The sequence below is a fragment of the Arvicola amphibius genome, chromosome 2 (assembly GCF_903992535.2).
Source record: "Arvicola amphibius chromosome 2, mArvAmp1.2, whole genome shotgun sequence".
Taxonomy (NCBI): Eukaryota; Metazoa; Chordata; class Mammalia; order Rodentia; family Cricetidae; genus Arvicola; species Arvicola amphibius.
The window spans coordinates 12,616,575-12,629,223 of NC_052048.2; the positions used below are offsets into that span (position 1 = coordinate 12,616,575).

General features: G+C 41.3%; 1 protein-coding gene across 2 annotated transcripts in view; it reads left to right on the forward strand.

Moving 5' to 3' along the window:
* The window catches only part of Slc15a5 (solute carrier family 15 member 5), a 117,716-nt gene that overhangs the window by 77,710 nt on the left and 27,357 nt on the right, over positions 1 to 12,649 (forward strand). The gene's annotated exons all lie outside the window — the stretch shown is intronic.

Sequence of the window (12,649 nt, forward strand, 5' to 3'; positions counted from 1 at the left end):
GAAACTGGACACAAAGAACCCAACGAGAGAGGACTGTTGAACTTGCCTAATACAATGCCAAGAATATAATGGACTAAACCTCTGAAACTATAAGTCAGTCCCAATTAAATGTTTTCCTTTATTAGAATTGCTGTGGTCATGGTGTCTCTTTACAGAAATAGAAACCCTAACTAAGATAATGGACTAAACCTCTGAAACTTTAAATAAGTCCCCCAATTAAATGCTTCCTTGTATATGAGTTGTCTTGGTTGCATTGTTACTTCCCAGCAATAGAACAGTGACCAAGACACCTGCATCCTCACTTTACAGTATATGTTATTCGTTCTCACTGACTGACTTTCTGAATCTCAACATAACTTAGGTGTGTACTTCTTCCATGGCTAGTGAGGTTAAATGCTTCTTCCTATGTTTCTCAGTCATTTGTAGCTCATCTTTTGCAAACTGTTGGTTTTTTCATTAGCCCATTTTTGTTGGATTGTTTGTTTTTTTGTTGATGTTTTTAATTCTTTGCAAGTTCTGGATATCAATCTTCTGTCAGATGTATAGCTGCCAAAGACCTTCTCCCACTCTATTGGCTGCCTTTTAACACATTTAACTGATTCCTTCCTGCAGGAAGGTTTCACTGAAAATCTAAATTATCATTGATAATTTGCATTGCATAGTAGAAACTTTTACTTTGATATATATATATATATATTTCTAAATTTTTTATTTATTTATTTTATTCTTCCCTTATATATTACATCCTAACTGCAGTTTCCTCTCCCTCCTCTCCTCCCAGTTCCTCTCTCTACCCACTTCTGTTTTCACCCCCAATCCACTCATCTTCCATTTCTGTTTAGGAAAGGGTGGGTCTCCCATAAGTATCAACAAAACATAGCATATTAAGTTTCAGTAAGACTGAGCACCTCAGGGGCTGGAGAGGTAGGTAGCTCAGAAATTAAGAGCACTGGTTGCTCTTCCAGAGGTCCTAAGTTCAATTCCCAGCAACCACATGGTGGCTCACAATCACCTATAATGAGATCTGGTGCCCTCTTCTGGCATGCAGGCAAACATGCAGGCAGAACACTGCATACATAATAAATAAATAAAATCTTTTCTGCCTCGGCCTCCTGCAAGTGCAGTCTATGCTGGCCAGAGTTGCCAGAGGCTCTATTGGCTCCATGAACAGGGTACCAAGTGTTGGGAATTAGCTCGATACGGGAAATAACCAGAGCAGCATAAAGATAACAACTATATTTTTAATGGTTATAAGGGAAAACTCATGCCACAAGAATGAGGAGTGTGACTTGCTCTGTGTTTGGAGGGAATTGCCCAGAGTGCCCGCACCTGGTCCCTCTCAGTTTTTCTTCCCTGCTTCCAGTTAGCCATGCCTTAACTGGGTGTGATTGGTTAACAGAGCTTCCCCATCAGGACTGAAAGGATTGTAGGGGCCAGAGGATGTTGTGGAATATTATTCTAAAATGTGTTACATTCATATATGCAGTGGAATATTTGTTTAATGATGTAAAGATGTGCTACATTCCTTTATGCTGCATTTGTTTAACTCTGTAAAACTGGGTTACTTTGCCTGTCTAAAACACCTGATTGGTCTAATAAAGAGAGGAATGGCTAATAGCTAGGAATGAGAGGGATAGGAGGGGCTGCCAGGCAAGAGAATAAATAGAATAAGAAAAAGAGAAGATGGATGAAGAAGAAAAGGAGAAGGAGAGGAAGATGCTGGGGGCCAGTCACATAGCTACATAGTCACACAGCCACACAGTCAGACATAGAATAAGAAGGAAAGAAAAGATACACAGAAATAAACAAAGGTACAAGCCCAGAGGCAATAGGTATATAGGATATTTTAAGTTAAGAAAATCTGGCTAAGCTTGTTCTACAGAATGAATTTCAGAATAGCCTGCAAAGCTATACAGAGAAATCCTCTCTCAAACTGCATCTCATGCCAAAAAGGAAAGGCTAGGAATAAGTCAAGTTAAGTAAGTAATTTTCTTTTTTTTAAAATTTATTTTTATTATTAAAAATTTCCACCTCCTCCCCACCTTCCATCTCCCTCCCCCTCCCTTAACTCCCCTCCCCCTCCCTTGCCAGTCCAAGGAGCAGTCAGGGTTCCCTGCCCTGCGGGAAGTCCAAGGTCCAACCCACTCCATCTGGGTCCAGGAAGGTGCGCATCTAAACAGACCAGGCTCCCCAAAAGCCAGTACATGAGGTAGGATCAAAACCCAGTGCCATTGTTCTTGGCTTCTCAGTCAGCCTTCATTGTCCAACACATTCAGAGAATCCGATTTGATCCCATGTTTTTTCAGTCCAGGTCCCGCTGGCCTTGGTGAGCTCCCATTAGACCAGCCTGGCAGTCTCAGTGGGTGGGCGCACTCCTTGCGGTCCTGACTTCCTTGCTCATGTTCTTCCTCCTTCAGCTCCTCATTTGGGCCTTGGGAGCTCAGTCCTGCACTCCAGTGTGGGTCTCTGTCTCTATCTCCCTCCATCGCCAGATGAAGCTTCTATGGTGATATGCAAGATATTCATCAGTATGGCTATAGGAAAGGGCCATTAAGAATAAGACTTCATGTGATTATTTGGGAGCTGAGTGGCGGTCCCCAATGAGCAAAGAGTGAAAACAAACAAATAAACATGTTTTGGCATACCAATGTGAGGCTCAAATGTTCCTAGGGCCTTAGAAAGCTGAAAACAACATCAAGGATATGGCTCTGGCATTCCAGAGTTGGGGGACACAGAGGAAGTCACACTCCCCATTCTTGTGGCGTCAGTTTCCCTTATAACCATTAAAAATATAATTGCTATCTTTAAGCTGGCCTGGTTATCCTGTATCGAGCTAATTCCCAACACAGTCTCTCTTTCTACAGGATTCCCTGAACTCTGCCTAATGTTTGGCTGTGGGTCTCCGTCTGTTTCCATCAATTCCCGCACGAAGCCTCTCTGATGACAATTGGGCTAAGCACCAATCTGGTCACAAGAGATGGCCAGTTCAGGCTATGCATCTGCTATTGCTAGGAGTCTTAGCTGGGGTAGAGGCTTTTACTTTCGTTGTTAGACTCATTACAAAACTTTTGAGAAGGCCATAGCATTTTCTTTGTTTTTTGAAATGATGTAATTAAAGCAGAAAAAATAAAGTGTTCCATGCAGCTCAGCTTATGTCTGAAAGAGAACTGATTCTCCCAACATGCCCAGATCATTTAGCATATTAGGCAATGAAGACGTCCCCAAGCATAAGGACATATTTAATTCCCACTAAGTAACCTCTGTCTGCCAGTATGCACATGAAATAATATTGATCCTATTCTAGATAGAGTAAGATGGAAAAAGACCGTTTATATAATGAACAAAGTTTTGATGACCTTTCCAAAGACACTTACCAAAATGGGCTCTGAGGTCAGACACTCCAAACGTGTACTGACATTGCCACCATTTAAACTAGCAATTAACTAATTTACTTTCTTTTTTTCAAGGTTCTTATTTTCTGTTCTCAAATAAAATTGAGTTACATCAAATCATATCTCAAGAAATTAGAATCTTTCACTTGGATAATGCCTCATGTCACATTGAGTCTAACCTTGTACCAAAAATAGAAGCTCAGTCACCCCTTAGCATACAGAAAATATCTCTGCTTGGCAATGAAACGCCAATCTCCTTTCATTGATATGTGTATTCCATAGAACAAACCTGGCTTCTTATTATATGTGTTGATAAATATGCAAAGGAATGATGTGTTATAAGTTTTTGGGTCATATCACCCAAGTAAGTATAAATCATAAGAGTCTCCCTTCGTGTTCTGTGTCCATGTTCATCATCATCATAATAAATAATACATTGTATTATTCTGAGAATTAAGTAATTAGTAATCACAGCTACTATTCGGTAAAAATTGCCGTCCCAACCCCCTTCTATTTTATAGAAAAACCACGTCTTTTTCTTTTGGTTTACATAGTTCCTGCTCTTTCCCTGTTATTCTGCAACCATTAAAGAACCATTTGTCAATATCTTCAAAACATGGTTTCCGAATTCAAGCACAATACTCAAAATAGGCACATACAGGAGGCTGATCAGTCTCCTCTGTCTGTCTTTCTCCCCTCTCCACCCCCCACATATGGAGATTCTGTTGAGTTGTTCAGCAGTTATACCATGCTGGTGGTCAATTAAAACCTCAAACTCCTTCTCCTTGTTTTGGCAGTTACTCTCTGTTAAGCTGCACTCATCGGTGTTTTTCTCCCTAATTAAATATAGGATGTTATCCTTCCCCTTAATAAGTGTCAACCCATCATGCTGAAAAATAGACATTTTTGGAACTTGATTCTGTCACCCAGTGAATTGCTGATCTCTCTTGTGTTGTCTGCAGGTTTAGTAAGCAAGCCCCTCGACTTCTCCCAGGTAATTGACACAATTGTTGAATTGGACAGACCTGAAAATAGAGCCCTATGTGAAATTCCCACAGACCTCACGGCAAGTTAATGACAACCAACTTAATCCTCCCCTTGTGGCTCTAATCAGTTCCCAGTTCACCTAATTACTCTAATTCCACCCAACCACCTCCTCTTCCCTCCCTAAACGACATCGCAGGAGGTTTTATTATGCTTTACTGGGAGTGGGTTCCTTCTGTGTTTGTGACAACCCCCTTACCCATTCGAACATAATTCAAGAAAGGAAATGAGTTTCACTTAGATGATCTGTTCCTGTGATCCTATGCTGGTTTACAGTGACTAATTAGTGCCCCCCTCCCCCCAAAGAGAATGGGCCTTCGACTACAAACACCACTTTGGGTAAGTCATTATCCCTCTAAGACTGTTTTCTCTTAATTAAAAAAGGGGCAATGCTTTTCGTTTTCCCCAGAGATGATTAGAGGATAAAATTAAATAAAGACTTTTGAAATTCCAATGCCAGGGTTTAGTTTTAAATATAAAACTGTCACACATTGGAGCAGTGTGTTCTCCTGAAAACCAGGTAAGCTGAGCCGGTCATGTTGGACCAGATGACTATGGAACAGGATTGACCAGAATAAAACCAATTTTGGGATAGGTTTCAGACACCTGACGCCCCCTCAAAGTTCCACACAGCATTTACAGCATTTTCAGTCTTTAAGAATCGATGTCAGCCGTGTGTGTGTGTGTGTGTGTGTGTGTGTGTGTGTGTGTGTATGGGGGTGGGGCTGGCGATCAGATATCACAGTCTCACAGGCTCTGAGCTACATTAGTCATTTTTAGCACAGTGATGGAGAAGTGGTGTGAATGCAGAAATTCAAATGATTTCTCAAAAACTCAACTGTGCAGCGAGCTAACTGTTAGAGTGACATTTTCAGTACAAGTGAGAAATCTGATCCTTCTGGGATCGCTCAGTCGGAGTGTTTTAAAGGAGAAGACAGGAGACTAAACCCGTCCTCCCACACTAATCACTGCAGGAGCGGTTTCTCTAAAAGTAGCGATGCTAATAGAAGGCAGCCGAGAAGCCAGTCATACCGCCGGTGCCGCCTCTATCCCATTAGGAGCAAGATCAATTTCCTCACTCTCCTGACTCCAACCTCACCTTCTGACAAAAATAACAAACTAAAAATTCGGGAAGAAATGACATCTCAGTTACAGACTTAGAGGTGAGGAACAGCTCCTGGAAGAAAGGGGAAAATGGCGCAGAATGAAGAGGTCAAGCTTTGCGTCCCCGGTCCCCTCGGTCTCACCTGTTCCAGCTTCAAGGAAAAGTACAAAGAATTTGGCTGTTTAATTCAAATCAAGACCATTTTAAATTAAAAATGAGATCTTTTTAAATTCTCATTTAAATATCTACAGGAATTGAGGGCACTGACAGCCATGTCAGCATGAATCACAGAGCTGCTCTTGGAACAGGAATCTGCAGTTACCGGAAGCTTGACAGAAGAGAAAACGCTCTATGCGAGGAAAAGTGCTCAGCTGAATTCCGTAGGCCCGTGTCTTTCTTCGAAGAAATATGTTTCTTCCCATTAACGTCTATGACTGGGCTTTTAATTACATGTGTGTTTTAAGATAATAGATTCACAGACCTTGGAGTGGGAAAGCATTGCCCTGCTGCCCCTGAAGGCACCTGTGGTCAGGACAGGTCCGCTCCAGCTTGTGTAGGTAACCTGTGCTCATGCCACCACCCAATTAAAATTAGGTGCAGGGTCGCCCTGTACGACAGTGTTATAAATCCCAGATATGGAGTTTTCTATGTCCTCAATCTTTGCCCACAAAATGTCTTGCTACCCAGGAATATTTAAGTTCTTAACAGTACCAAGGGAGAGCCCAAATTATCCAAAATATCCATTAGGGTATAGGTAGTCATTAACTATTGCTATTGGCTCACGAAATGTGGAAAGGGCTGTATAATATCTTTTTAAGAAAAAAATGTGGCATGGTGTGTGTGTGACAGAGAGAGAGAGAGAGAGAGAGAGAGAGAGAGAGAGAGAGGGAGGAGACCTTGGGTGCCAGTCCCCGTCTTCCAGCTTGTATGAGGCAGGATCTCTTTGTTGTTTAATGCTATGCTTGCCATGATAACTTCCTGCAGCTCTGTCTCCAGTTCTCATTGTCTCATAGGGGCACTGAGAACACAGACAAGCACAGCAGTGCCTAGACTCCGTGTGTGTCCTTGGCATTTGAACTTAGGTCCTCACACTTGCACAACTACTTCTTACCCACAGAACCTTTCAGAGGCTTTACTTTTGTTTTCCATTGTTTTCTGAGCTTGAGCTATTCCTCTATAATGACCTTTTAATAACGTTCCTTCGAAGACTTTTATGAGAACTAGAGGAAAAAATAACATGACTTGTAAGATAATACACACATAGTGTAAATAAGCTATTATGTATAATACATATTAGATATGAGCAATTATATAGACTGTGTGTGTGTGTGTGTGTGTGTGTGTGTGTGTGTGTGTGATTAAAGTTGCTGTAATTTGAATGTGCTTCCAATGTCTTCCAGGTCACCGAAGTGTACGTTTATGTGGTTTTCTGTAGTATTTCAAAAATATTTTAGGGAAGAAAACATCCATGACGCAAAGCTTAGTTCTCACAGTCTACCTCTGTCTCAGATCCAGTTTTGAATAAGGTGCCCAGTGTTCTTCTTGGCTTCATGGATTCATATCATGAATGATACCTCTTCACCACTGCAAACACCTAGAGCAAGGAAGAGTCAGAGACACAGGTATCTTCATTTAAAGAGTATCTGGAAATGGTTGGTACTGAAGTCCAGAGTAGAAGGGCATGTGGTTTTCTCCAGGGTGAGCCTAGCCCTGACCTATACCTGGTAAAGAGTTCCTATGACAGGGGCTAGCAGTAGAGAATCATTGGTTGCATTAAAGGAACCCACAGAATGCCGGCAGTCTGAAAAAATAAAGCATTAGCATCAGAGAGACTGGCATTACATGGTGGACTTACACAGGGGTAAAATCATATGGGACCTTTGGTTTACAGAGGATTTTTTATAGCTTCAATGCAGTATATCATGAAGGCATTGAGTTTCGGTGGATATAGTATGGTTTGGAAGAGAGGGAAAGGGTGCATTCAGAAGAAGGAGGAGGTCACAAAATAATACAGGAAAATGAGGTATGAATGAAACAGAAATAGGCAGGGGAGGAGGCGTGGACGACAAAGCTGTCTCAGAGGCAGAACCAACACTGCCTTGGGATGGTTTTGGAAATCAATAGGTGTAAGAGGGAGAAGGCAGAATCACAGAAACACCAGCTGCCTAGGAACGCGCTGGGCAGGAGAAAACTCTGTTTACTAAAGGAAGAAGACTTGGAAGAAGAGTACGCTGCAACACTTAACACACTGGGTTTGGCATACTGGGAAGTCATCTAGATAGAACCGCCCAAAGCTTAAAAAAGAAAGACTTTGGCTAGGTAGAGAAATACAAAGATATTTGGCACAAAAATAACATTGGAAGCCATACAACTGAATGAAATTACCAAGTGTGAACTTTAGAAATAAGGAGGAAAAAAAAAATCCCAGGGCTTAAAGTTTAGCTCTGAAGTATTCAAGAAGATGATGAAATAAGAAAGTCTGCTGAAGAAAGCTGAGGAAAGATTGCCTTCACCAGGTGTTTGGAGGAGCAGATTTGTATGTGTGTCTGTGTGTGTGTGTGTCTGTGTGTGTGTGTGTCTGTGTGTCTGTGCGTCTGTGTGTCTGTGTGTCTGTGCATGTGTGTGTCTGTATGTGTGATGTATATTATATATGTGGTGTAGATATAGATCCACACACACATACCTATGTATGTGGACATGTATGAATTATATTGTTATGTATGTAGTGAATGTGTATGTGTGTGTGTATATATGTGCACTTTTCCACTAAACATAAGAGGCTATTTTAAGTGTATCGTGGTGTCGAATGCTACTGTGGACACAAACAGGATGAAAGGGTAGCTCATAGCATCCATAGGAGCTATCTCCATGGTGAGACGGGAGTGAGAACTAGACCCACGTGACTGCAGAGTGTCTAGGTAAGCAAGGAAATGAAGGAGTTCTCTTGAAGAATTCAGGACTGAGAAGATTTAAGAGGAAAGTGACATCTGGAAGGGGACGTGGCTGAGGTTGTCAGATTTAGCAAATCAAAATATTGTGTATGCAGTTAAATCTTAATTTCAGATACAAAGTGAATAAATCGTTCAGTGTTTTAGTATGTCCCGTGCACCATGGAGACGTAAACATGCAAAGAGTGACCTATGCAGTACTGGAGACATACGTACCCTAAAGTACAATACTCACTGTCCCAAAACTCAGCTAGGAAATCTCAGGCATAGACTCCAGCTACTTCCAATCTATGTGTGAGTGTGAGCACGCCCTCTATAGGCAGAGAAGGAAACTGTTGCCCAAGAAAGAAAGGAACTTGGAGCCCAAGTGCTGAGGAAGAGGGAATGGAGGCTCAGTCAGGAGCCAAGATAGAGAGCTGGACTTCTGGAACGAAGCCTCAGGAGAAAATGGAGAAGCCAAACATGCATGCAAGCAAGCATGCAGCCTCCTCCTGAGCAACACCCCATTTTCTTTATGAAGCATGCAGCAAGTCGCCTACTGCAGACACAGGCTAAAAAGGCAGAAACTCTGTACTACAAATAATATGAAGGAAAAGATTTTTTCTTCTAAATATGCAGAAGAAGAAAATTGTCTCTTTTTAAAATTTGTAAATTATGCTCTCAGGTGAATTGAGTTGCAAGTAAAAGAAAGACTTTACAAACAAGCAGCTACGGGATAAAATAAACCCCACTTCAGGAGAGGGGAGATGGCTCAGTGGTTAAGAGAAGGCGCTGCTCTCCTAGAGGACCACGATTCAGTCCCAACTGTGAGGTCAGGCTGTAACTCCAGTCTTTGGATGTCTGATGGTGTGCACACATGTGCACACGCCCACACATAGACATGTAATTTAAAACATAAATAAATCTTTAGAAACTCTTCTTCTACCCATGAAAGTATTGAAACCTAGCATCTTGTTATTTTTAGTAACTCCACTTAAGGACTGATTTATTAATTCAGTCCACAAATACATATCGGGTGCCTACTGTGTGCAAGGACTGGATAGATGGTGAATTAATAATGCCCGGGCTGATGCTTAATTAACAAGAAGAACCTTACAGAAATATTTGACACTCAAATTAATATCAGATCTACTCATTTGACTAATGCTATTACAATTACAGTTCGTAGCTAATGGCATTATCGGGCTATTATCACAAAGCATTGCCTCTCTTCTCGAGCTCATTTCCATGATAATTCACTGAAATCATCAAGAGAACACACTATCATGATGGGTTTTCCCTCCCGATGCTCTTCAAAAGAATGAGCTCACCCTTACAAGAAAGCCTGTTATGTCAAATACCATTTAGGTCCTTCTCCCGGCCTGCTCAGGTGAACAATGCCTGGTGATTTCGCTAACAATTCTGAAAGACACGGTGTCCCTTCCTGGAAACAGCAACTCGACTTCATTTTTATCCACAATTCCCAAGAACTGGAAATGCAAATCGAAGTGGGGATGCAGGAGGTGCAGAGAGCCGGGTTGGAGCCGTGCGTGTGTGGATCTGAGGCCGACTCCAGTTCATCAGCTCACTCGACAAATATTTATTCTGTCTCCTTTATTTGACTTTAGGCAAACAGCTCAGCCCTTCTGTGCCTCTGTTTCCTTGTCGGTAAATTAAAGGAAATAATAACTTGAGTTTTTTTATTAGATAACTATGAAAAAATGATAGAAAAGTCAAAGTTAGAATACAGTTGTTAGGTATTATTTCCTTCAGGTATCATGAAAATTAATGTGTTTTAAAAATTAACTCAGGTAGGCGAGCTATGAATCTCAAATGAAGTATTTAAATCAGGTTACTGAAAGGAGAAAGGAAAGAAATTAGCATTTATTAAGTGTCAGTTATATGCAGGCCTTGCTGTACGCATTCCATGAAGATATTATTTCACTAAATCTTCACAGGTCTTTGGAGGCAGATATCTGTAGCCCCAACATATATAAGAAGGAAATGAGCTCAGAAAACATATGAGTTACCAAGATCATATAGCCGTGGGGGATTTCCGGTTCCAAAGCTCTCCTCTCTGCCCTGGGTTTATTTCCCAGGGTGGAAAAGATGATCCACCCTGGAGAATGGCTAGTACATCTCTTTAATTGCACATTTCTTAAAAATCTCTCTCTCTCTCTCTCTCTCTCTCTCTCTCTCTCTCTCTCTCTCTCTCTCTCTCACACACACACACACACACACACACACACACACACACACACATGAAGAACATTATACCTAAAATATACAATCCATTTAAACTTATCTCAACAGTCTAAGACACCTGCTAGTCCCACCAAATAACTTTTGAAAAAGTAATAATGAAGTCTAAGAGAGATAGTAACTCAGGACCCAGCTGCCTTTCAAAGGCATTCCAAAATGTGTATATCAACAGTTTTTCATTCCTTTGTCTTCCAAATGAACCAGTAGCTAATAAAATGGGGTCACAATATCATTCCCCCAGAAAGAGCAGAGTTAGGTTTAGAATTGAAAGGAATGGGAGATAGCACCAAGAATAACACCATGCATGTCTGAGGTGTCTAAGAAGTCTCCGTGGAGTAATACCCTGCTGGAGCCAGTGACTGTAGGCCTTGCAACCATCTTTTCCTTATTGGGGTACTGGGGTTCTAGAACAATATCTCTGGACAATTTTATAATTAGCATATGTCTTCTAATGTGTAGATTCAAGGCTGGAAATGACAAGCTAATGGAGACACACAGGTGGTAAAAACTCAGCACTGGATCATTTTATAATTAGTCACAACATTTTTCCAGTCTCTTGCTGTAAACATAGTACATGTTTAAATAAATCCAATTATCAAAGAGGTAGGGGGTTGAGTTTGAAAAGATGATGAACAACAGGGCTGGAGGGATGGCTCAGCAGTTAAGAGCACTTGCTACTCTTCCAGAGGACCTGAGTTTAGTTCCCAGCACCCATGTCGTGACTGCCTATGACTCCAGCTCCAAGGGATCTGCTGCTCTCTCTAGACTCTGTACGTACTGTACACATACACACACACATGCATGCATGCACACATATACATATAAAAGAAAAATATTTTAAAAATAAAGTTGGTAGACAAATTATTTCATAAATTTTCTTCCAAGAGTTTCTATTTGTGCACATGAGCAGTTATTAAAGTTTATGTTTGTATAGATGGTCAGAAAATATGATCATAAGAAATCTTCTCATTGCCCAATCAACATGCACATTTCAAGTCCAGATTTCACTTTCCCATAAATAATACTGTGAATACCTGCTTCATTTGCCATCACAACTGCAAAAGTGAAAGAACAAATTTAAAATCCACATTTAACAACTAAGTGGATAGGATATTCTATCATTTGTGGTGTGCATACACACATTTTCTTTCTTACAGAAGGCTTAGACTGGTTCTAGACTTTCAGGGTTACAAATGTTGCCCAGGTGAGACTGTTTGTAGGCTGCTTAAGAATATCTCTTATTATCTCCTAAGAATGGAAGAAATCTTAGAAACAGGATAGTTCATCAGTGAAGCTGTAGGTCTTAGCCTTCTCAGAAGTAAGACTGTTTCAATCACTGCATGCATTGGTTGTGGTAACATGTCAGCCAGGGCCACATCATTTGGTAAAGCTCCTCTATTGACTTCTCTTTCCACATTCTTGCTCTCTCCATCCTCATAACAGAAGTTTCCATCCCACCAAGTCCCACAGCTGTTTAGTCCCAAGGAAACACACAGAAGCCTAAATTAATTATAAACTGGTCGGCCTATTAGCTCAGGCTTTCTTATTAACTAACTCTTACATTGTACATTAACCCATCATTCTTGTCTATGTTAGCCACGTGGCTGGGTACCTTTTATCAGCGAGGCATTCTCATCTTGCTTCTTCTGTGTCTGGGTGATGACTGCAGACTGACTCTTTCCTCTTCCCAGAATTCTCCTGTTCTGGTTGCCCTGCCTATACTTCCTACCTGGCTACTGGCCAATCATCATTTCATTAAACCAGTACAACTGGCAAACTTTTCCAGGGTACAAGACCATTGTCCCACAGCACTACATGATTCTCTATTCAGGCCCCAGGTGAACGGATTCCTTCTATTCCTCCTCCTGGGAATCAGACAACCTGAGCACAAGCAGGTGCCGACCACATGGCATGAAACT